At 44.9% G+C, this 25,621-nt stretch overlaps 1 protein-coding gene across 15 annotated transcripts in view; it reads left to right on the plus strand.

Annotated features, from left to right (window-relative positions):
- The window catches only part of FNBP1 (formin binding protein 1), a 337,048-nt gene that overhangs the window by 220,839 nt on the left and 90,588 nt on the right, over positions 1 to 25,621 (plus strand). The window lies entirely within an intron of this gene.

A 25,621-nucleotide genomic window follows, 5' to 3' on the forward strand; every position in this document is an offset into this window, starting at 1 on the left:
CCATAGAATCCTGAGTGTAGAAGCAGGGGGTCACTGTGGTCTGGTTGGGAGAGGTGATGATGAAAGCGTACCCGGGAACACAGGGGGACATAGATATTTACTAAAAGACAGTCACCGCTGTATACGGCGCATACACCGTAGACAGCGGCATGCAGGCGCAGCATCACCGTTAGCAGCATGCCGCTGCTAACGCCGATATGCCATTAGTGGCGGCTCCCGTGCGCATGCGCGGGAGTGACGTCATCGCTGCTCCGCCGCTGTGAGTGGCCCGGAGCAGCGATACCCGGAAGAAGATGGACGCTCCGTACTACTGGGGACATCGGTGACATTGCTGGCTCCTGTGTGAGGTAAGTGACACATAATGGGCTACTATGCGATGCATAGTAGCCCATTATGCTTTACCTTTGCAGGGAAAGGAAGAGGAAGTAAACCCATCAGGCCGCGTACACACGCGCGGACTGTTCGCCCAACTTTGTCCGTCCAACAGTTTCGGCAAACAGTCCGCTCAAACTTAGCATGGACGGACATGGCCACACACGACGGACGAACAGTTTGCTGAAACCGTGCGCGATGACGTGAACGGCACGTACGACGGGACGAAAAATACGACGTCCTATACACTGCATTATAGCTTTCGGCGTGGAAATCCTTTCTGAGCATGCGCGAGACTTAGTTGGCCGAACAAGCCTACACACGAGCGAACAGTCCGCTGAAACCTTGTTTCAGCGGACAGTTTTTCGGAATTTCCGTAAGACCTTGTTCGTCCAACTGTCCGCTGAAACTGTCCGCTGAAGCCCCACACACGAGCGGACTGTCCGCCCAAACACTGTTCAGCGGACAAGGTTGGGCGAACAGTCCGCCCGTGTGTACGCGGCCTCAGGGTTTACTTCCTCTTTAATTGAACAAGCTGAAGTTAGAAGCTGATTGGCTACCATGCGCAACTGCATTGCTCCCAACTGTCCCTGATTTCAAGGGACTGTCCCTGATTTGGAGCAACGTCCCTCTATCCCTCATTTCTCCTCATTTGTCCCTCCTTCTGGTCTGATCTATATAGATGTATATAAAATACACTTTTTATATATCAAAAAGTGTTTTCCAGCGCTAAACCTTTCATCTGATTTCTAAATTGCTGAATTTGTAAATTCAATGACAGGTGGATGGCCACATGATCTCCAAGCGCATCCCTGACCGTACATTCGTGCAGGACCAATGTATGGAATAGAATGCAAATGGGTGTAAATGAACCATAAGGCAGGCCATACATTGGTCGATTTTCAAAAGAATTTTCTTTAGAAACTCTTATCTAAGAATTTTCATTCGTATTGCGCACCATTAGTGGGCTGCAGCAACAGCTGATTTTCGTGTGGTCATCGAATTTGAGTAATCGGACTTGTTGGAATTTTTTTTTTAAAACGAATGATTTTCTAAACAATGATGGGAGAATCGTTTGAGAAATGTAATCAAAGGAGAAATGCGCATGTGCAAGAATAGAAAATTCCTGGAAAGAAAAGATTCCCAGCCATGAAAATTCTTTTCTTTAGCAAGATGAAGTGAAACTGAAGGCAATGGTTGGTTGAAATTTAAAATCAATGGTGGCATCATCGGATCACAAAACACAAACATTTTCTGATTTTCAAAAGAAAGTTTTTTTCGAAATTCGACCATTTATGACCAGCCTTAGGGATGTCCTCAGATTTGGTCCAAACTTGACCAAACCTGGTCATGTGGATGTATTTGGCCAATCATGTCACAAGCTTCCCTGCCCCTTTGTGTGCGTGCTGCTGTAGGAAATGCCCTGGCCACAGTTGATTGTGGTAGTTGACAGGAATGACAGCTTCCTTCCAGAGGCTCTAATAGGCTTCAAAAAAGGGTGGGCTCAGGGCGCAGTGAGCCCACCCAGTTGTGTGACTATAACGAATGATTATTCGATATTGTCTTCTCTAGATTATCCTCCCGGCCAATCAGGAAGCGAGTCCTGAGACCCGTCACCCAATTGGCCGAAAGGAGAAGGGGGGACAAGACACACGGCAGAAGCTGCCTAGATGAACTGAGAAGCTGCTGAGAGATGAGGTAAATGCAGGGCTGGTGACCACCAGGGGAGTTGCGGGTGACCCGGCTGTGGTTGCATTGTTTGCCACACCCCCCAAAAAAATATACCACCAGCCGCCGCTGCTACACATGTACTGTATTTACCTTGTGTTCTGCTGCCTGCCTGTGGTGGTGCTTTAATGGCACAACCATTCTATTGAGTGACCTTGGGGCAGGTCCTCCTGAAAGCTTGTCTTGTGTCTGTAGATCCCTTTAGAAGCCAGCAAATTGTTCATCTTCCCAGTAAGTGAAATTTCGAGCTATGTAGTCTTTTCCTACAGTAGAAAGTAGGGCAGGCGAGTGTTTTGCTGCAAGCCCGGTGGCGTGTTGTGTTTCCTGTGTCTGGATTGTTTTGGGTGATATAAAGTGTTCTGGGAGTTTTGTCTCCTCTGAATGGAATGTGTTCAGGCTGTGTACTTGTCTGGATAGGTGGGAGTATAATTTCATATGACCTCACCAGCGCAGGATATAAAACAGCCAGCAAAAGTCTGCTCGCTTTGTGTTGGAATTAAACAGGTCTGTTCTTTCCTGCCTTTGTTATACAACCAGCTAATCTACTAAATAGGTATGCGGTGTTTAAAGAACGCCACCTTTCACCTTCATCTAGTGTCACCTTGTCAATGTACACATGTGTTACTGATTTCTTTTTTTTTTCTAATTTTCAAAGTGACCTTGTACTTTAGGCATTCACCTAACAGTGTTAATTTTGTCGACGAAATTAAGACTATTTTAGCCGACTAAAATACGACTAAAACTAAAATGGCATTTTAGTCAAAAGAATGACTAAAACTAAATGGAAATTTGATGTCAAATTTAACACTGGTTATGTATCACAACAACTAAATCTGTGTCTGTAGTGCATGTTCAAACCTTAATACCAGAAATAATTACATGTTATTAGCTTTTTACTCCAGGAGTATATAATCCCCTTCCCGGAGAGTTTACGCAGATGTGCGTACTCGACTTTCAGGGATTATACTGGGATGATGCCCTCAGCTGCAGGCATCATCCCAGTACCGTTTTTTTAGAGCGGGCGATCAGCTTTCCAGGGATAACATTGTTATCCCAGAGGAGCGGGAGCTGACGCCCCCCTCCCACTGTTCTTCCCGGGCCCCCCGTCTCACCGAAAGGCCCGATCGACGATCCGCCGCTTCCGGCAGCTAGTGACAGACTGGCACGAAGCCGAAAACGGCTTTGCTCCAGTCTCCTGGATGTAAACACGGAAGCGACGTCACTTCCAGTTTACTCGGCTGCCAATGGCGCTGGATTTTTAAAAATGTACAGTATTCAGATACGCATTTTTTGGTGATCTGAATACTTGTGCAAAAGAGGGATTGGAGGTCTTTTAGACCCCCGATCCCTCCATAAAGAGTACCTGTCACCACCTAGTACTGTCACAAAGGATGTTTACATTCCTTGTGACACCAATAAAAGTGATCAATAATTTTTTTTAAACACAATTTAATAATATAAAAATAAATAAAATAAATAAGGAAAAAAAATGTTTTCAAAGTGCCCCCATCCCTGCGAGCTCATGCAGCAAAGAAAACGCACGCATATGTAAACGGTGTTCAAATCAAGCATGTGAGGTATCGCCGCGATCGTCAGAGTGAGAGCAATAATTCTAGCCATAGACCTCCTCTGTAACTCTAACCTGGTAACCGTAACATTTTTTTAAAGCATCGCCTATGGAGATTTTTAGGTACCAAAGTTTGTCGCCATTCTGTGCAATTGTAAAGCGGTATCTATATGTTTGGTGTCTATTTGCTCAGCGTAACATCATCTTTCACTTTATACAAAAAAACGGGATAACTATATTGTTTTTTTTTATTTTTTATTTATGAAAGTGTCCCTTTTCCCAAAAAGTTGCATTTAAAACACCGCTGCACAAATACCGTGCGACATAAAATATTGCAAAAACCTGCATTTTATTCTCTAGATTCACTGCTACAAAATATATATATATATATATATAATGTTTGTTACTAGAACATTACTTGGAACCCCCAAATAGGGATTTTAACTTGTAAACACCAAAAGTCAGAAATAGGCTTATTCATGAAAGGGATAATGAGTTTGGAAATTCTAGAGAAATGCTTAAATAATGCATTACAAACTAAACCCATTACTGTACTGTAACACTGTACTGGAGACTTAAGTCAACTAAAATACGACTGAAACAATTCAGATGACTAAAGTACGACTAAAAATAAATGGCATTTTAATCAAGACATTATTAGTGATGCATACATGCCAGTACCAAGTATTTTCAGTACTTGAAAATGCTCCCAATACTGTAACCAATACTTTGCGGTGCAATTTGCGTCCATCCAAAATAAATGGGCCCAAATCACACTGCAAAGAATGCAATTTGAACATGAATGTGGTGCGAATTCCTGCACCACTCCTGTGTGAGCCCAGGCTGGGTTCACACAGAAGCGAAGGGAAAACCGCATGTGATGCGGGCAGGAATTGCATGCAATTCTTTGCAGTGCCCATTCATTTTGTATGTGCACAAATCACACAGCAGTTTATCGGTACTCAGTATCAGTGAGTACTTGACCGAAAGTATCGGTACTCATACACGCCGAAAAAAATACAGTATCTGTGCATCCCTAGACACTGTGACGTAGGCCCCTTTCACACAATAGGCCCACTCGGATCCACCTGTCTGTTTTTCAGGCGGATCTGAGCGGGCCACCCATTGACTTGTATGGAGAGGCGGATGTCAGCTGAGATGTGTCCACTGACACCCGCCTGCCATCCGAGCCGATAAGATCCGCTCAAAACAGACTATTGGCCAGGGGAGTAACTATAGGGGGTGCAGCAGTCGCGACCGCAACCGGGCCCTGTGATGCAGGGGGCCCATGCAGCCCCTTCTACATATGGCCGGCAGCAGCATAGGCAGCTAGGGGTACCAGTGCAGCATGCACACGGGTGGGTGGAGGGTGACTAGCAGAGCTCCACATTCGACTATCGCACTGGCTGCTCTTTAGTTGTGCTTTCCCCGCATGACCTGTATCCTCGGCCGGCTCCTCGGAGTACCCCTCTCCTGCTCCATGCATTGCCGCTCAGTCCGATGTCTGTTCTCCCCAGCCAGAGTCCCGCCCCTCCCCCCCTTGAGTCCGGCCCACACTGCACTGCATACTTCTCCCGGGTAAACAAACTTTAAGCACACAGATGCACTGCAGCCCTATGAGAGCCCCCCGTAGGACACTGCAGGCTTGTCTGCCAGCCCCCCTCCTCCCCCGTCATACACAGATGATGAAAGGTCTTTCTGAGAGATATGCTGATGGCCCGTCCAGCACACTGGATGGAGCCCAGGCCAACATGGATCAGTGCACGGCCTACAGCTTGGTCATGGTGAGTGAGAGGACCCCATCCCCCACACACCATTACATACCCCCTCCATCTCCCCCTGGGGACAGGGACCCCTTCTTACGTGGGGACAGGGACCCCCACCTCCCCTGGGGACAGGGACCCCTTCTCATCTGGGGGCAGTAACTTCATCTGCCCTGGAGAAAAGGACCTCATCTCTTATGGGGACGGGGACCCCATCCTGCCTAGGGACAGTCCCCCAATGGGGCACCTAAAAATAATAAAAACTACTGATGCCAGTGGTGGAACTACAGGGCTCACAAAGGTCATACCTGTGACCACGCCCTGGAGTTCCACCGCCGGACTCAGAGGGAAGGACCCTGGCTGGGGTTCAGGGGGGCCCTTCATGGTTTCTTGCATCGGGGCCCTGAAGGTTCTAGTTACGCCATTGCTATTGGCAATACATTCGCCATCCGTCCAGCAGATTGGATCGGATGAAAACAGACAGGCAGATCCATTTTTGTCTGATCTCCCATTAAAACTAGTGAAATTTTAGGTCAAATTAACACTGTCACCTAAAAATGACTGCTATGAATAACAAAAATAACAGGGCAGCTCAGGAATACTTACCCTCTCCAGAACCCTTGATAGTTTGGTCTTTTTCTTGTGATCTCAGCCATCGAGGCCTGAGGCAGTGACATTTATTGTAGATCTCCAACCAAAACTTTTGGTTTTCCATTCACATTTTTCCCCAATTACATCTTTGTCACCATGACAGTGAATGAGGTTAAAGCACCCCAACAGGAACACAGACAGTAATAAAAAGAAGGCAGAGATTCTACCCTTCCACTGTTTTAATGAAGACATTTTTTGTGCTCTTGTGTTCCTGCAAGAGACCCCCCCCCCCCCCCACTCCCGGTCTTGGTGACATTGTTGTCCTAGGGACAGGAAGTGAGGGGAATGGAACAGAACGTGTGGCGAAATCCACCAAGCAGGTAGGACCTATTTAAAATGGAAAACAATACATTTGGCTAGCCATACACACATGGATTTCCCATTTGCACTCTGTGGGCTGAATGAGCGAGATCGAATAGGTTCCTCCATTCACACTGAACAAGGTGAATGAAGAAATCTCCACCACGGCTATTGTATTCAAGCAGCTGTGAGACCCGTGGCTGCCTAAATATCAAACAATAACTGCATCTGATTGGTTGCAATCACTGTTAGGCTGACAGTTTTCCACTCAGCCCCATGACTGCTGAGAAGCATAGGTTCATTTATGACCAACTAATAAACCAATACCTTGCCCCCAAAAAGACAGGAAAGCTGATTAAGTTGGAAATAGGGCAAGGCCACAGCTTTATTTAACTTTGCAAAAGTAACAACTTTCCAAATCTACCAAACAACAATGCCACCCACAGTTATACTATGAGCACCCATAAAACGTAAACTCACATAGTCTAAAAGGCCTGTTCATAGCATCAGTGCCAGACAGGCATAAGACTGACCCCAGAATTTAACTTGAGGGCATAGCCCATAAAGCAACATAAATTTCTGCCAAGCTCAAAAGCGCTAATGACAAAACATCACAAGGGGCAGGAGGGTGGACAACTCTTGTGACAGTCAGAGCAGTTGGGCGTGCCCCAGCATAGCCTTTTCCTAGAGTTCAGGCTGCACCCGGTCACCTCAGGTCTTTGTATCCAAACCTAATTGAGCTACTTAACTTACCTTTTAGGTTCACGCCCACAGTGGTGCAATGCTTCCAGCAGTCAAGGCTCCCTTTACCTAAAGTAGGTTTAAGGGGCCTTCATTGCTTTTCAACCAGTCTGTCAAGCTGGGTTACCTACAGGACCACCCATGGTTCATATTTTTTTTTTCCAACAGGAATTTTTCTGAAATCTGATTAAGCTTAAGTTTCACGTGTTTGCTCTTGAACTGCTTTGATTTGCCACTTGAAGCCCCCAAAATTCCTGTACAAGTTTCAGCCTACTGAAAGTCAAAACCTACACCTGGTTCACAAAGGTCATCCCTGACCCCTAGGCTGCTTAAACCAACTGCTGCCGAACATTGTGCCAACCCACTTATCGGCTAATCCTGTCAGAAACCATGAAACAGACTAAGATAGAAGTACAATCAAATCACACTTGTTTATTAATAAAAATAAAAAGGTAAATAGAAAAAAGTGTAGTCAAGCATAGCCAGAGTCCAGTAGCCAGATCGGGTAGTCAGCCAGTCCAAGGTTCATTAACCAGATCGGTTAATCAGCCAGGCCAGAAGTCAGGGATCCAAGGAGAGCAACTGCAAGCAGGACAAGAAGCCAGGAGGGATGCCAGCAAACCAGTCTTGAAACAAACAGCAGTAGATGGATCCATGTGATGTGACCAATGCGAAGGCAAAGGAAAAAGTGAGCTGGAAGGCCTTTAATAGGCAGGTCAGACGAGCATCATCGGGAACAGCTGTTAACTGTGGAAAGAAAAGAGAGCTGGCAATTAGCCGACAGCTGAGCTGCCAGCCCAGAGGAGGAAGGGCTAAGCCAGCCCAGACAAATCCCTGATGAATGGGGTAAGCCTTGGCCCCCAAAATGCATTGGCAGTGTGTACAGACTTTCATCTCATTTTACATGGGAATAAACTGCTTTCTTGTCAATAATATCTGAGTGTGATGCCTCAGTCTCAAATATACTGTACTCGTTCCTATCACAACCCAAAGTGACTTGGGAATTCTTTGGTGTGCAGAAGCCCAGTGTCCTGACACCCTGTATGAACACCACCTCCATACTATTGGATAGTAATAGGAAGCTTCATTGTGGGGAGACATGGGTTTGTCACGTCACGCCACACCTAAAGGTAATGGAGTTGGGTGGCCTTTTTATGGCAGCACGATATTATGGCTAAGGTGAAGCTGACCTGTGGGAACCAGGCAACTAGCATTTTCAGAGAAGAATTTTTTATTATGGTAACCTCCATGCTATCTCATGAGAGGCAGGGCCAACCATTCAGAGCTGTGATCCCCCCGTTAGCAGAGATCATATAAGCACTGCTTTGCCATGGCATGAGGAAAAAGTTGATAGAATTTAGGCAAGATCCAATGAGTGCTAATATTGATTGTTATTTATAAGCAATTACAACTGTATCTTGGATGAAGAACATTGTCAGGTCACCTTGAGGCGAGGTGACAGGTGCACACCGCAGGGATGCGGAGTGCACCGCGAGGTTGTGGACCCTACGGCTGACTGCTGCAGACGGGGACAGATCCCACTGGGGATAGAGCGTGAGATTCCCTGGGGCGCGGAGTCTAAGAGCCAGCTGGTGTTCACCAGAGCTTCGAGTGGTGAAGATGGTCTTGGCTGCAACTGGCTCCAGGTCGCGACCCCCAGGGACCCCCAGCTCACACCCACAGTAGGCAACAGGAGGATAGGGATGGTGAGGGACAAAGCCAAGGTCGGGGCCACAAGCAGAACAGAATAGTCGGGTACACGCCAATAGGTCAGGGTCACAGGCAAGCAGGGATGGTCAGAACACGCCAAGGTCGGTAACGGAAATCAGTAGCAGCGCACACGACAGGAAGCAGGAAGCTAATACACAAAGGAATACACAATGGTTGATCAGCACTGAGCCCTGCAGTGCACAGGTTTATATAGGCTCCCTGATAGGGCCTGGGGTGGAGCCATGCTTAGAGGAGAGGTTATAAAAACCACCAGGTGGAAGTAGCTGGCTTCTTAGTCTGAAGACATGAGGGAAGGTAAGCAAACACAGGAAGATCACTGCATAACCATGACAAACATATTTTCTGTGTACTCATTTAATTGTCATATAAAGAAATGTAAAAAATTAGGAATGTTGTGTGGCCACTCCCTCTTTTTAATTGTGGAGGTGGGCACAAACAACAAATTGATTCTGAGTGTCTGGTTTTGGGGTGAGTGTACCTGTATATGTCAGCTTCAGATACTGAGATCAAATGGGTATAAGTCATTTTTATACAGTTCTGTTTGAGCGTACATCGGCTAGTGAGACCAGAAGTAGCAGCAATACAAGATCCAAGAGGCAGCTCCTTCTCAGATAGAAGGGGTATTTGCAGACAGACTATCAACCAAAAATCCAGAAAAAACAAATGCTATAAATTAAGTTGCAGTTCAGTGAGTAAAATAAGGTAGTGATCCCCAAGAAAAACATGACTTAGTACTTGGTGGAGAAACCCTTGTTGGCAGAGGTAAGACGTTTCTTTATTTGGTGACCAGGCTTGAACACATCTCAGGAGGGATTTTGGGCCCACAGTCCCTACAGTCAAGCACTGAGGTGGAAACATGATGCTTTGGGGCTGTTTCTTTACTAAAGGTACAGACCGACTTTGCCACATTGAGGGGCCAATGGATGGGGCCATGTATTATAAAATCTTGGATGAGAACCTTCTTCCCTCAGCCAGAACACTGAAGATGGGTCATGGGTGGGTCTTTCAGCATGACAATGACCCAAAACATACCAACAAGGCAACAAAGGAGTGGCTCAAGAAGAAGCACATTAAGGTCACGAAGTGGCCTAGCTAGTCTTTAGACCTAATCCTATTGAAAATCTATGGAGGGAGCTGAAACTTGGAGTTGCCAAGCGACAGCCAAGAAACCTTAAGGATTTAGAGAAGATCTGTAAAGAAGAGTGGACTAAAATCCCTCCTGAGATGTGTGCAAACTGGTCACTTACTACAAGAAACGTCTTACCTCTGTGCTTGCCAACAAGGGTTTCTCCACCAAGTACTAAGTCATGTTTTGCTTGGGGATCAACTACCTATTTTACTCACTTAACGCATATTATAACTATTGTATCATGTGTTTTTTTTCTGGATTTTTGCTTGATATTTTAAAATATACCTATGATAAAAGTTTTAGACCCTTTATCTCTTTGTAAGTGAGCAAAGTTACAAAATCTGCAGGGATCAAATAACAATTTTCCCCACTGCAGAGAAAACACAAGAGGGCGCCTCTAAGTGTAGCAGTAAATTGCTACACTTAGAGGTGCCCTCTTATGTTCTCTCTATAAATCATTTTTAGGTCTCTTGGGGTTAAAAGGAGACTAATGTGTAAATCGTTTACTAAAAATAACATGTAGACTGTATTTGTGCTATAAACACATGGTTCTTGATGCAAGTTTGGCCCTGTACTATAGAAAATAAAATTTCATGGTTCTGCCCAGCTGATGAACAAAAAAATCCCTCTTATTTTGTATTAGGTTGTACATACTTTACCTTCCTTCGCTCTCTGTTGTACTCCTCTAATAAAGTCATAGAAAATCTGACGTTATTTGAGTAAAATAATACATATAATTTGCATTTCAGCATGCCCTCGTTAAGTTATTTAAAACTAAATTATGATATCAAGTGTCTAATAGGGATTTGACAAGTCCTAATTAATATACCTAATGACACGTACTTCCAGCACCCATAATTAAAAGACTGCGTTGGGCTGTCTACAGGGTATAGAACATATTCTGGCTTGTCTTTCTGCTTTGGCTGGCAGAAGAGACAACATAACTTGAAAATCTTACCATCATGGCTGTCTACATGATTTGTGGGACCTGAGCTTCCAGTGTTTGTGTAAGCTGCCAGTGATTAAAGTGGACCTATCATTTTAAGTTAGGCAGAAAACAGCAGGGTAGAAAAGGGTAGGATTTTTTTTTTTTCCAGTTTGGGCAAATTTAGGTTCCATTTGTACAGACAGTATCTCACAAAAGTGAGTACACCCCTCACATTTTTGTAAATATTTTATGATATCTTTTCATGTGATAACACTGAAGAAATTACACTTTGCTACAATGTAAAGTAGTGAGTGTACAGCTTGTATAACAGCGTAAATTTTCTGTCCCCTCAAAATAACTCAACACACAGCCATTAATGTCTAAACCACTGGCAACAAAGGTGAGTACACCCCTGAGTGAAAATGTCCAAATTGGGCCCAAAGTGTCAATATTTTGTGTGGCCAACATTATTTTCCAGCACTGCCTTAACCCTCTTGGGCATGAAGTTCACCAGAGCTTCACAGGTTGCCACTGGAGTCCTCTTTCACTCTTCTATGATGACATCACAGAGCTGTTGGATGTTAGAGACCTTGCTCTCCTCCACCTACCTTTTCAGGATGCCTCACAGATGGTCAATAGGGTTTAGGTCTGGAGACATGCTTGGCCAGTCCATCACCTTTACCCTCAGCTTCTTTAGCAAGGCAGTGGTCATCTTGGAGGTGTGTTTGGGGTCCTTGTCATGTTGGAATACTGCCCTTCGTCCCAGTCTCTGAAGGGAGGGGATCATGCTCTGCATCAGTATGTCACAGTACAGGTAGGCATTCATGGATCCCTCAATGAATTGTAATTGTGCCAGCAGCACTAATGCAGCCCCAGACCATGACACTCCCACCATCATTCTTGACACACTTGTCTTTGTACTTCTCACCTGGTTGCCGGCACATACGATTGACACAATCTGAACCAAATAAGTTTATCTTGGTCTCATCAGACCAGAGAACATGGTTCCAGTAATCCATGTCCTTAGTCTGCTTGTCTTCAGCAAACTGTTTGTGAGCTTTCTTGTGCATCATCTTTAGAAGAGGCTTCCTTCTGGGAAGACAGTAATGCAGACCAATTTGATGCAGTGTCCAGCGTATGGTCTGAGCACTGACAGGCTGACCCCCCACCCCTTCAAGCCCTGCAGCAATGCTGGCAGCACTCATACATCTATTTCCCAAAGACAATCTCTGGATATGACGCTGAGTACGTGAACTCAACTTCTTTGGTTGACCATGGCGAGGCCTGTTCTGAGTGGAACCTGTCCTGGTAAACCGCTGTATGGTCTTGGCCACCGTGCTGCAACTCAGTTTCAGGGTTTTCTCAAACTTCTTATAGCCTAGGCCATCTTTATGTAGAGCAACAATTCTTTTTTTCAGAATCTCAGAGAGTTCTTTGCCATGAGGCGCCATGTTGAACTTCCAGTGATCAGTATGAGAGAGTGAGAGCAATAACACCAAATTTAACTCACTTGCTCCCCATTCACAACTGAGACCTTGTAACACTAACGAGTCACATGACACTGGGGAAGGAAGCTGGCTAATTGGACCCAATTTGGATATTTTTTCACTTAGGGGTGTACTCACTTTTGTTGCCAGCAATTTAGACATTAATGGCTGTGTGTTGAGTTATTTTTAGGGGACAGTAAATGTACACTGTTATACAAGCTGTACACTCATTACTGTATGTGCCTGTGATTCAGCTGCTTTTGATTTGAGCTTATCACACATATGCACTGAACTTTTTTTCAAATTTTTTATTTTGTTTTATATTGTGCATGTACCATTCAACTTGTTAGGGCTGCCAACACATAAAATGCAAGAAAAACATCTAGTTTGGTTTAGCTCCCCAGCTCTGTACTTACTTACCTTTCCTTTAAAGTGTACGTATAGCCAAACCTTTGTTTTTGTTTTTTTTGTTTTAAATTGAATTTTCTTCTTGTCAAATTTTACTTCTATAAGGAGCTCCATTAAAGAGATTCCCCCTTACTTCCTGTTTGGGGGCAATGTTTTTTCAGACAGGAAGTGAGGGGAATCTGCAAAAGAAAAAACAGCAATAATAATAAAAGCTGACAGGGGTTCAAAGAGGATACCACATATCCGGTGTCTGACTTCAGCCTCCACAAGCTGCTTGCAAAGATACATTCGGCAATCCGGTGTATGAACAGCCTAAAAGTCCATTATTAAGCACTAGGGGTTAAAAGGTTCCAAGATAAAATACTGACGCGTTTCTGCCCCCAAGGGGTCAGAGTCATGGCTGTGACTGAGACCCACAGGGGCACAAATGCGTCAGTATCAGTGTTTTCTCTCTTTTCTTTCTGTATCTTGTAACCTTTTAACACCTAGTGATTAATAAAGGACTTGTATGCTGTTCATTTACTGGATTGCCGACAATCACCACTTTGGTCTTCCTCCGAATTTCAAAATATCTTTTACACTTCTGCTTGTGTTGCTGTTGGAGAGATTTCCTCACTTCCTTTCTATTGAAAGCGTTGCCCCGGACAGGAAGTTTGGACAAATCTCTCTGAGCTTCAGACAGCAGTAAAACCTCAGTAGAGTTTCAATCCTTCTCCATGCTATCAAAAAAAGTTAGATACATTTTAGCTCCCACCACTCCATGTAGCCACCAAGATCAAAGAAAATACCCTGTTAATTTTAATGTGGAGGAGCTGTGACTCGCTTGATGTGGCATTGATGGTGCTTGACGATTGGCTCACTCCTGGTGCTGAACAGAGAGATAGGGTAGCAAAGCAAAGATTACTTTTGTGCTGCTGGGGATGGAGACATTAAGGTCCTACATAGGCAATAATACAGGTTCACTTTATACCCCACACTGTTCTGGTATAGGGAATTCTATAGAATGGTGGAAACCCTCCATTACCTCTCCACCTTGAACCACGCAGGGTTCACCTATGCTCTGTAGAATCAGTACCTAGAACATGCTCCTTTAGAACCACCCCATGGTGGAATCTAGTATTGCAGCATGGTCATAAAATGTGTGTTTGGTTTTAACAGCAACATTTTTTTGTTATGATTATCCATTTAGCACAGCATGTTTGGGCTGAGCAATGGAATGTGGAATCTCGCTTTGCTACTACACAGTGAGAACATTGAGGATTTCTGTTTGCCCATCCTCATCCTATTTACAGTATACCATACTTCTATTGGAAGTATACGTCCCATGGAGGTTGCTTGAAGGTTTGGTTGAGGTTCTCCTAGGAAGCTCTTTGGAAGACAAAGGGATTGGTGGAAAAGATAGAGGAAGGGCAAGCACACAAAACAAGTGGATGGCCTTACACCTTACTTAGATGTTCAGTGTCCTTATAACAGTGTGTGGCCATCTACTTGTTTTGTTGAAACTTCCTTGGTTGCGAGCAGGGCAGACACCTTGGTGCCTAAGGACTGGGTATGAGTTGTGTGTGGACTGGCCTGAATGTTTATTTTTACGTCAAATTTTAATTTAGTTTTAGTCATAGTCTTTTGACTAATGTGCCATTTTAGTTTTAGTTGTATTTTAGGCATCTGAATTGTTTTAGTCATATTTTAGTCAACTAAAATCTCCAGTGCATTTTAGTCGACGAAAAATCTCCAGTACCCGCCTGTTCTTGCACTTTCCTTGGAGCTATGCCTGTCTGTTAAAGTCCCAGCCTCCTGACTCTATGGACAAACTGTATTGGGTGAGAGACGCAGGCTCCCTCTGTCTGCCAGCTGCCTGGGAGTTCTGGAACAATGCCCTGCAAACCAAAAGAGGAACTCCTCCATCGGATTTGTGTCTGTCTGGATGTGACGTAGTACGTTTTCCTTACCAGCAAGGTAGCAGTTTATAGCACTTTGTAAAATAACAGCCTCCCCAGACCATCCAGTTCTCTGCCCTGTGCACTCCCCTCACTCCCATTTACTTCTCCATCCCCACTTGCAGGTCACCTCACATCCTCAAAGTATAATGCTCCCTGCCCTTTGCACTCCCTCATTCCCATTTACTTCCCCCATCCCCACTTGCAGGTCACCTCCCCATCCCCAAATTATAATGCTCCCTGCCCTGTGCACTCCCTCACATTTACTTCCCCCATCCCCACTTGCAGGTCACCTCCCCATCCCCAAATTATAATGCTCCCTGCCCTGTGCACTCCCTCACATTTACTTCCCCCATCCCCACTTGCAGCCTGGCACTACAGCCAATATATTTTACCGTATTTTTTTTTTTATATTTTAAGATTCAAGTTTTTTTTTTACCTTCATGCATTCTATGCATGAAGGTAAAAACCTTTTCCGTGCAGCAGCCACCCCAGACCCCCCTAGTACTTACCTGAGCCTGATGTTTCTCCAGTGCTGTGCACAGGAGCCTCGGTTCTGCTGGGTCTCTCCCTCCTCACTGGCTGCTGTCAGTCACAGCCAGTGAGCCAATGAGGAGGGAGGGGGGCGGGGTGTGTCAATGGATATGCAGATCAGCTCAGAAGCACACCTGCTCGGGTGCCCCCATTGCTTGCTCTGGGGGCACTCAGCAGTAAAGAGGGGCCTGGAGCGCCGGCAGGAGACCCGAGAATAGGCAGAACGGGGCTGGTCTGTGCAAAACCGCTGATGGTAAGTAGGACATGTTTATTATTAAAAGTATTAAAATTTTACCTTTATTATCACTTTAAATACAATAAATAACATTATTATTTATTATTATTATTATTATTATTATTATTATTATTATTATTATTATATGTTATTGGATTTTTAGTCCAGGAGTATATAATGAAGTTTAAATTCTAGAGAAATGTTTAAATAATGCATTACAATTTAAGTAAACACTTTCAATTTTAGTCGACTAAATTAAAATTGGAATTGCCTTTCCTGAGTTTTCATCAATTGACTTTAGTTTTTGTCACTGAAAAAATGCAGCTGATGAAAAACTATGGCCAAAATATTTTCGTCCATGACATTAGCACTGCTGGAGCGGTGTTTTTTCTTATGTTGTACTAGAAGGGCATGCCAAGTCTAGAAAAGCCTCACTTTTTCTCTAGCTGCCCCATTCTTGACAATAACTTTTGACACTAATGCCAGTCAACCTAATGCTGGCCATACACTATACGAAAAATCGGCCGAAAGTCAGTAATTTAGACAGTTTGTTCATTTTTTGGACAGTTAATGGCGACAAAATCGATAAACCGTATTTGAACCAAATAAACGAAGGACTGCAGAACGAACTATAAATTGAAAGGTTAATGGAGGTTATTTATCAAAGGCAAATCAACTTTGCACTACAAGTGCAAACTGTACTTAAAAATTGCACTGAAAGTGCACTTGGTAGTAAAGTCGCCGTAGATCCGAGGGGGACATGCAAGGAAAATCAAAAACAGCATTTTAGCTTGCACATGATCGGATAATAAAATCAGCAGAGCTTCCCCTCATTTTAGATCTACCCCTCAGATTTATAGCGACTGCACCTCCAAGTGCACTTTGCACTTGCACTTTGCACTTGTAGTTTGCACTTGTAGTGCAAAGTGGATTTGTCTTTTGTAAATAACCCCCAATGTGTTTCCCATCCGAACTGTTTGTACTAGCTATATGTAAAAAAACGAACACAAAATGCTATCATTAATGTCCACCGAACGATTTATCTGTCATTACATGATGGCACTATCGTTTGCACTCACGGCCAAATGTTCATTTTTTCTAAAATGGGTTTGGCCGTTTTTTCGTATAGTATATGGCCAGCATAACTCTCCCACTGCCATAGTAAGATGCATACAAGCCTAAACAGAAATAATGTCATGCTTCAAAATATGCTAAACGTCCATAGTAGGTTCGTGAACAAAGTTGAGCAACATTTGTGTCATTGCCAGTAGCAACCTTCTTCCCTTTCTTTGATATTAAAAAAATGAAACCTAATTGGGTGCTACAAGTTTTTAGCTCCAGTTTTTTTCCAGCTGAAGTTATTCAGCTCTTATGGCTACCTCCCCTAGACTCCTTCTTCATCTTGATATGCCCTGAGCAAAGTAATAGGGTTCTCTTTAATCTCAGCAATGAGACAGTGTTTTGGCCACCTCTGTTTAGCAGAGTCCTTAGACTTTCTGGCACTGCTTTCAAGTTTCCATCTCCCATGAATAAAGTGTTCCATCCGCTACTGCAGCTTCACAGATTAGTTGTTTGGAAACGATTGTCTGTGTATTCAGGTCATGGATCTAGCCCAGCATGGGGTTTGTGAAGATCACAGCATAAGCGAGGAAACAAACTCTGTGCAATTAGTAGTCCTGTTTACCTGCCTACGTGGCCCTCAACGATGACTTGACTTTTCTTAGTAGACATGTTGCTATAGAGGTGACCCACACTGGGAGGTAGCAAAGGTAAAAACATTTCCTGAAATAATTACTGTCATTTACTTTCTTGATCTTTTTAATGAACCCGTATTGAGAGAAAATCAGAAAAAAAAAGCTAGGTACTTGGCTGCCTCTGGTTTCACTACTTTGAGATGTTGGCCTGGAACAAGCATGCCAATCAGAAAAGTCAGAGTAATATCAGAACTTATGCTTTGCATACCAGTTTTGAGTCTGAGACTTAGGAACCATCAAACCCAGGGGATCAGTATGACAGGGACTAAGTCATTTTAGTAGGAGAGGTCTGCATGGCAGCCTCCATATCTCCTCCATCCCAAAATATGGATACCACATAGTTTAGTCCCTGGATAACCGTCGCCTTACTACCGATGTTATCACCAGGTCTCCCCAGACAGAGAGCTGACGACATGGCTACTTAGCAGAAAGTCAAGCTAGACCATCACTGTCACAGCAGGAGGAGCCGGTGGGCCTGGATTCTGGATGCTGTAGTCTTGTTTAAAGAGTAGTAGTCTTTGCAATATTTTTTTCAGAAATATGCATAAAATGGATCGGCTTGATGCAATTAATTTTATCAGTGTGTGTTCATTTTCCAAATAATCTTTTAGTCTATGAGTATTGTTTAACTGTATATGTACACGGGAGAAACCATATTTATTCCTTGTATGCCTGTTTTTTGCTTTGCAGTGCCACACAATAATAGTGATTTACTGCTGCTCCTCACAATGCATGTCTGAGTCAGCTGACTCACTGAAAACAATGCTCACCCTGTGTGGCTAATATCTTATTTTAATAGCAACACAAGGAGGTTGTATAAGGCTATGTCAAGTACAGAACTCCCTCTAGTGGTTATTTCTACACATTTCTAGACTTAGTATAGTATGACAAACATTGTCACTTACTTTAAGATAAATACTGCAGTAACAACTTCAAATATGTACTCACTGAAAATGAACCATACTTACCCGATCACTGAATTTACTCAGCAAAGCTGAGGCTCATTCACAGCATACATGCATAAAAACTGGTAAAAACGTGCAGATTTGATCTGCATAAAATATTTTGGTCTTGTTCACACCATGTGCAGAGATTTATATTTCTTAGGTAGATCTCTGCAAGGACACAAATAAAAACAATTGCTTTCTATGTGCCCTGTCCACAGCATAACACTGCCGTTACATGAGTTTTTTTGTTCTCTGCACAGGGATCTTCTCTGTCAAGATCAATGGCACATCTATCAGTCCGTCCCCACATGCCAGGGTGCTAAGGGTAACCTTGGACTCTGAACTGTCCTTTCAGGCCCACATACAATCCCTGTCCAAATCATGCCGCCTTAGCCTCCGCAACATTTCCAGAATACGCCCCTTTTTAACTAATGACACCACCAAGCTTCTAATTCACTCACTGGTCATCTCTCGCCTCGACTACTGCAACTCCCTCCTCGTTGGATTACCTTTACATAGACTATCACCCCTTCTGTTCATAATGAATGGCGCTGCCAGACTTATCCGCCTTACCAGCCATTCAGTGCCCTCCACCCCTCTCTGCCAATCCCTCCACTGGCTTCCACTCATCCAAAGAATAAAATTCAAAGTACTAACAATAATTTACAAAGCCATCCATAACTCTGTCCCTAGTTACATCACTAACCTAGTCCCAAAATACCAACCAAGCCGCTCTTTTTGGTCATCCCAAGACCTCCTGCTCTCTAGCTCCCTTGTCACCTCCTCCCATGCTCGCCTCCAGGATTTCTCCAGAGCTTCTCCCATACTTTGGAACTCCCTACCCCATCTTTAGACGATCCCTGAAAACCCTTCTATTCAAAGAAGCCTATCCTGCTTCTAACTAACACTGTTTTACTTCCTCCATCGGCTCATCCCCCCACAGCTATTACCTTTTGTATCAACTGACCCTTCCTTTTTAGATTGTAAGCTCTAACGAGCAAGGCCCTCTGATTCCTCTTGTACAAATTGTAATGTAAATGTAATGTCTGCCCTCAATATTGTAAAGCGCTGTGCAAACTGTTGGCGCTATATAAAACCTGTATAATAATAATAACAAAGTGTAAGGGCACAACAAAAAAAACTATTGTTTTCTATGTGCCCAGTTCATACCACAATGGTGTCACGTGAGCTTCTTTTTCGCTCAGAAAATCGTATACAGGTTGCAGATTTCTGTGCAGAAAAAGTCCAGACATGATACCAATGTTGTGGTGGAAACAGGGCCCATAGAGAACAACTGTTTACTTTGTGCCCTTGCAGAGATGGGTGCAGAAGAACTCATGTATCAGCACATGGTGTGAAGAGGCCCTTAATACTCGCCTCTCCTTTCTCCATTCAAAAGAAATGATCTTCCAAAGGCTGCAAGGAAACCAACGTTTCCAGATATCCAGGAGTTTTGATCTTCAGGATGTCCAACAGCTCTCCTCGATTCCTCCATGTGACCTCCACGATTACAGGATACAGTGGTGACATGGAGGTCTAAGGGAGGAACCGTTTGAGATTTGCAGGGGACCAAGGAAATTAACACTTCTGGATGTATCAAATTCCCTATGGAGAGGTAAGTATATACTGTCTTTTTTTTTTACAGGACAAGCTTGAATAAATTTAGTATAGCAACAGGGTCACTTTAGAGCAGGGGTCTTAAAACTTTCTAAACAAAGGGGTGAGACCAATAGGTCTCATTCACAAAGAACAACATGCATCACAAGAACTTAAAGTAAAACAAAACTACTAAACTGCTACCCCAATGTGGGGAGTGGGATCAGGATACAGATTGAGTAAGTGGCATCATAACTTTGTGTTTCGGTTGAGGTCTATACTTTAATTTGCGTTATCTGGTTCGCTATTGTTATAGAAAAATCACCAAGCCAGCATGCCCAAATCTTACTAAATGTATTGGGGAAAACCCTGTTAGCATAAGTAGCTTTGTTCAAAGGCAGGCTGGCATTAATCAAACCCTTCCAACATTGGGGATGATTGCTTTCAGTTCTGGGTATGGGACTTTGAATATACTTCCAATGGTGTGGCAGATGCACAGAAGTGATAATACTATAGAGGAAAAAAAATTCCACTTTATTTCAACATATGTAAAACATGCAAGTTAAAATCATTTTAAAAACAATCATATATATCAGCCAGCCGATTTATTATTTTTTATTATTATCCTCTTCCCTTCCCCTTTTATTCCAAAGTAGGTATAGGATGTTAATGATATTTTTTTTATTGTATTTTGTATTTTTTATATATATATATATATATATATATATATATATATATATAGAAAGGCCAGTATGGTGGCCTGAAATTATGGGAGGAGCCCGGTGGAATATATAACCAGCCGTCCGCCCGTCTTCCTCGTCGGTTCCGGTGCGCGATACCTGATACGTCAGATATCAAGGGCCGACTATCCTAGACCAGACGCAGTGAGCCCGTTCGTGAGTTCCCGCGTTGTTCGTCTCCGTCTTGACCGTCTTCCCGTTCATCAGCGTCCGTGGGTTTCGCCGTCGGAGTGTCGTCTTACCCATCGAATTTGTCGTTACACGTCGGGCCGGCTGTCGCAGGTAGGGCTTCGGCACCCCCTTTTCGGTTCATGTATTACGATGTCCCATCAACATTCCCTGAACTCACGAACCGCTCGGATGTTTTACTGTGGCTCTCGTACTCATGTCACTGTTTCTACTTTCGATGTAGTCGTTATCACCTCCGTTCGATCACGCCACGTCAGGCGATTCATTCGCAGGTACGACATCCGAAACCGTTCGACTCCCCGAGCATTTCTATTCGTATCGGTCGAATCGTTCGACTCACAGCCGACTGCTTGTTACGACAAAGCAAGCAGTCCGCACGTATCGGTTGGTCTGCTCCAGTTCGAATACATCTCATCATTCATGCAGTTGTGTTATGTATCTCATTTCATCTCATGTCAAGTCATTTCAGTCCCACTCATTTCTACCGTTTCAAATCATTTCTGTCACTAGCCGCGCTCCGGCACGAATCCTGTCGCACCTCTGGTGCACCGATTCGCTTTGAAGTGCCCCAGGGTTCGGCCTCATTTCTGTACATGCTCCAGAGACTGAGTCACTCGCAGGTTCACGCACGGTCCCTGATTCTTGTCTTTGTCATGGCATACCATTTCTGTCACTTATTACGCTCCAATTCGAATCCTGTCGCATTCTTCTATGCACCGATTCGTCCTGGTGTGCCCAGCTGCTACGCCTCATTTCGGTACATGCTCCAGAGACGGATTCTTTTTTCGTAACCTGCAGTCCAGTCGTTGAATCCGGTCTCTGTCATGGGATATAATTTCTGTCACTTATTACACTCCAATTCGAATCCTGTCGCATTCTTTTATGCACCGATTCGTTCTGGTGTGCCCAGCTGCTACGCCTCATTTCAGTACATGCTCCAGAGACGGATTCTTTGTTGTAACCATCAGTCCAGTCGTTGAATCTTGTCTCTGTCATGGGATATCATTTCTGTCACTTATTACGCTCCAATTCGAATCCTGTCGCATTCCTTATGCACCGATTCGTTCTGGTGTGCCCAGCTGCTACGCCTCATTTCAGTACATGCTCCAAAGACAGGATTTATCTGTTTGGTTCAAGGGCTCGTCCTCTGATTCTTGTCTTTGTCATGGGTTTTTCATTTCATTTCACCTATCACGTTCCGGTACGAATAGTCACATCTGTGTACCAAATTTGTCTCGGCGTGCCCCAGGAATGGCCTCATTTCAGTACATGCTCCAGAATCCGTTTCGTGCTCGGTCGCAAGTTGTGGCATGGCGATCCAGATCTCTGTCATGGCAGGTTCTCTCATTTCACTGTCACATACCGCTTCCCGGCTTGGGTCCAGTTGATTCTTCAATGTTTGGATGCCTGCCGGGGGCCTTGCTCCTCGGTCTCATTTCATTATAGATTGCCTCAAAAGGGAAAACACAGCTTTGTTTAGGCGTGTCTCGCTGTTTTCTCCACATACAAGCGTAGACTTCTTGCAATCGTTGCAAACACACATTCAAGCGTAGACTTCTCGCAATCGTTGCAAGCACGCATCCAGACATAGTCCTCTTGCAATCATGGCAAGCACGCATTCGAGCATAGACCTCTTGCAATCGTTGCAGGCAGGTGTCCAGGCACAACTTGTTGCAATCATTGCTGGCAGGCACTTCTGGTTTGCTCAAAAGATTGCTTTAGGGAAAACCTGGATACCTTCCTAAATGTACGTTGTATTACGGGGTACTTATATTTATAGGTATAGTTGATCCAGGGAAAAAATCCGATTGCCTCTCGAGGGGTCAGGAAGGAATTTTTTCCCCGGCTGTAGCAAATTGGCCTATGCTCTGTTGGGGGTTTTTTGCCTTCCTCTGGATCAGCTGCGGGCGTAGAATTGGGTGTGTCGGGTTGTGTGATACCTTATTTATTTTGATTTGGTTGGATGGACTTCTGTCTTTTCCGGCCTGGCTACTCATGAAGCCTACCATAATTCCTTGCAGTCGTTGCAGGCACGTGTCCTGGCACAACTCCTTGCATTAGTTGCAGGCACGCATCCTAGCATAACATCTTGCAGTCGTGGCAAGCACGCATCCTGGGTAACATCTTGCAATCATCGCAAGCACGCATCCAAACATGCATTCAAGCACAACTCCTGTAGTCTTCGCAGTGCACATGCGGTAACACGAATTGCTCACAGTCACTACGTATACATCTCCAGTGACAAACTCCCGGGCAATTGTCGCAAGCACATGTTTAAACACAACTTTTAGTCATGCCAAGGCTCGCGACTTAGCATAACTTCTTGCAATCATTCGTTGGCAAGCACGTTCTCAGTGGCACACAAACTGGCTACACGTCATTTTCAGCAGCACTTAATTGGCCACTCGTCTCCTGTGGCTTTTCTTACAAACCACTCACTGTTGTCTGTCTATCCGTCTCTTCCTTAGGACAGTTGAGTTCAGCTTCCGTCCCGCACCAGGATCATGTTGTCACACGCAACTGGCTTCTTCCTGTAGCACGCCCAGGCTATTTCTAGCCAGCGTTCAGCATTTCTTATCCTTACAGTGCACGGAGAGCCATCTGTCGTTACGGCCCATACAGCAAGATCCCCACCACGAGGCATTCAGAGGCATCAGCCCATAGCCAACGGCAAACGCTCGCCATCACAACTGCCATCTTTAGGGGCATATTATATCCTCGCATATTCTCCAGTCTAGTCGTCCAAAAGACACCTACAGTCCCTACACAGCATGTTGAGTTCGCTATGCGCATCATCCCTCAGGGTCGCGCCTTGTGTCACGCCTATTGGTCTTACTGTCCCTCTCACAGGATCCAGAGCAAGTCCTCAGCCTGGATCCCGCTGCAATAGCAGTCCTTGCTATGCGGGAGGAATTCCTATCGTCTGGGAATGGCGTCTCCCTGTTCATTCCCTCCGTGTCTTCCCTTTCGCCCCAGGTGATGACCGACGCAGCGGCCTCCACGGGCTTGCGGCTGTTTTTGGCCACCTCCGGCTCGCAGCTCCCCGGCCTCCCCAGTTACTGGCAATTCCTGGCTGCGCCAAGGCGTCCTCTCTGTTGATTATGTCCTTCCTACGTCAACTGGTCCAGCTCTTGTTGTTGTTTCAGTTCAACATCCATTGTTCCTTTATCCACGGTAAGTTCAGTCAGGCAGCGGACGCCCTCTCCCGCTTTAACCTTGTCTCTTTTCCGATCAGGTACCCGGAGCCGGACCAACATCAGCAGCTATCCCGGACTGGTCTCAACTAACCCTGGATTAGCCCCTCACCTCCTAGCGGCTACCCAACTTATCGATCACTCCCTTTCCCGCAATACCCTCAAGGCCTATCAGTCAGCCTGGAGGGCCTTTAACCGCTTCATCACGTATCACAGCACAGTGACGTCCCGTGTCAAGCAAGTCGTAGCCTTCATTTCCCACTGCCACTCGCAGTTGGTGTTATCCGTTAATACGATCCGGCTATACCTGACCGGTGTACAACATTTCACGTCCCTCCAGGACCCTACCGTACCCTCCTTATTTTCTTACCACACCGTTCGGGCTGTTATGCGCAGTGTCCAGAAGCGCCAGCCGATGGCCGGCACCAAACCACCGCCTTTCACAGGAGACGTTCTAGAACTATGTCAGATATCCTGGCCACTTCACCTTTCGGTCTCCACATGAGTGGCATTTACAAGCAGCCATACACCTGGCCTTCTACGGCTCCTTACGGCCAAGCCAGTTTACTTGTAGTAGCCTCACAGCACGCATGCTGTACAAGCACCACCTGGTCCGATACGAAGACCATTTCATCTTACACTTAGCAGTCTCCAAGACGCAGCAGCTTGGCTCGGGTATGGACATACACTTCTATAAAACCAACAACCGCTGGTGCCCGGCCACTGTTCTCATCCGCTTGTTGCCCCTTTTGGCCAACCAACCAGGAACTGGCCCGCTTCTGCCTTTTCACACGAAACCTCTCAACGCAGCCCAGTGCATGGAGCATGTCAGGATACTCCTGGGCATCTTTCACCTCAATCCTGCTCACTACTCCGGACATTCATTCCGTATCGAAGCAGCTTCTACGGCCTCCCGCCAAGGGGTCCCGGTCCATGTTATCAAGAAATTGGGTAGATGGAAGTCCTCCTGTTTTGCCCGTTACATACCCAATCTGCAAATAGAGATGGCCCAGGCCTTTGTCAAACTCACCCAGTGACAGTCTTGATTCAATAAAGTGCAACCCCTACCTGGATGTTTTGCCCCCTTATTTTGGCATACCGTACGTTAGACCAGGGCACACTTTCAGGTCCATTTCAAGTAAGCGAGTTTATGTTAACCTTGTTTGTCATCCTTATCCGTATCGGTCTGAGGGCTCTGGACCATAAATAGAAAGGCCAGTATGGTGGCCTGAAATTATGGGAGGAGCCCGGTGGAATATATAACCAGCCGTCCGCCCGTCTTCCTCGTCGGTTCCGGTGCGCGATACCCGCCTACCCATCCCCTTTATCAGGGCATTTCTCTAAGCATACTCCTCAAGTGAGTACTCATTTCACCCATTTCATATTCATTTCATTTTAAGGTATGCCCCCTTATTTTGGCATACCGTACGTTAGACCAGGGCACACTTTCAGGTCCATTTCAAGTAAGCGAGTTTATGTTAACCTTGTTTGTCATCCTTATCCGTATCGGTCTGAGGGCTCTGGACCATAAATATATATATATATACACAAATGATCTTGTATGGAATTTAAGATTTTTTTTATATTGTTTCAGCATGGTTATTTTTGAGATCCCAGGTCCTGATGAAGCGGGGGGTCTCAATCCTGGGAAACATGTTGACCTTTGCAGGTTGATCTCAAGGCCACATAC

Source organism: Lithobates pipiens, unplaced genomic scaffold (assembly GCF_037356315.1).
Source record: "Lithobates pipiens isolate NorthernLeopardFrog02 unplaced genomic scaffold, aLitPip1_a1.2 Scaffold_1, whole genome shotgun sequence".
NCBI lineage: Eukaryota > Metazoa > Chordata > Amphibia > Anura > Ranidae > Lithobates > Lithobates pipiens.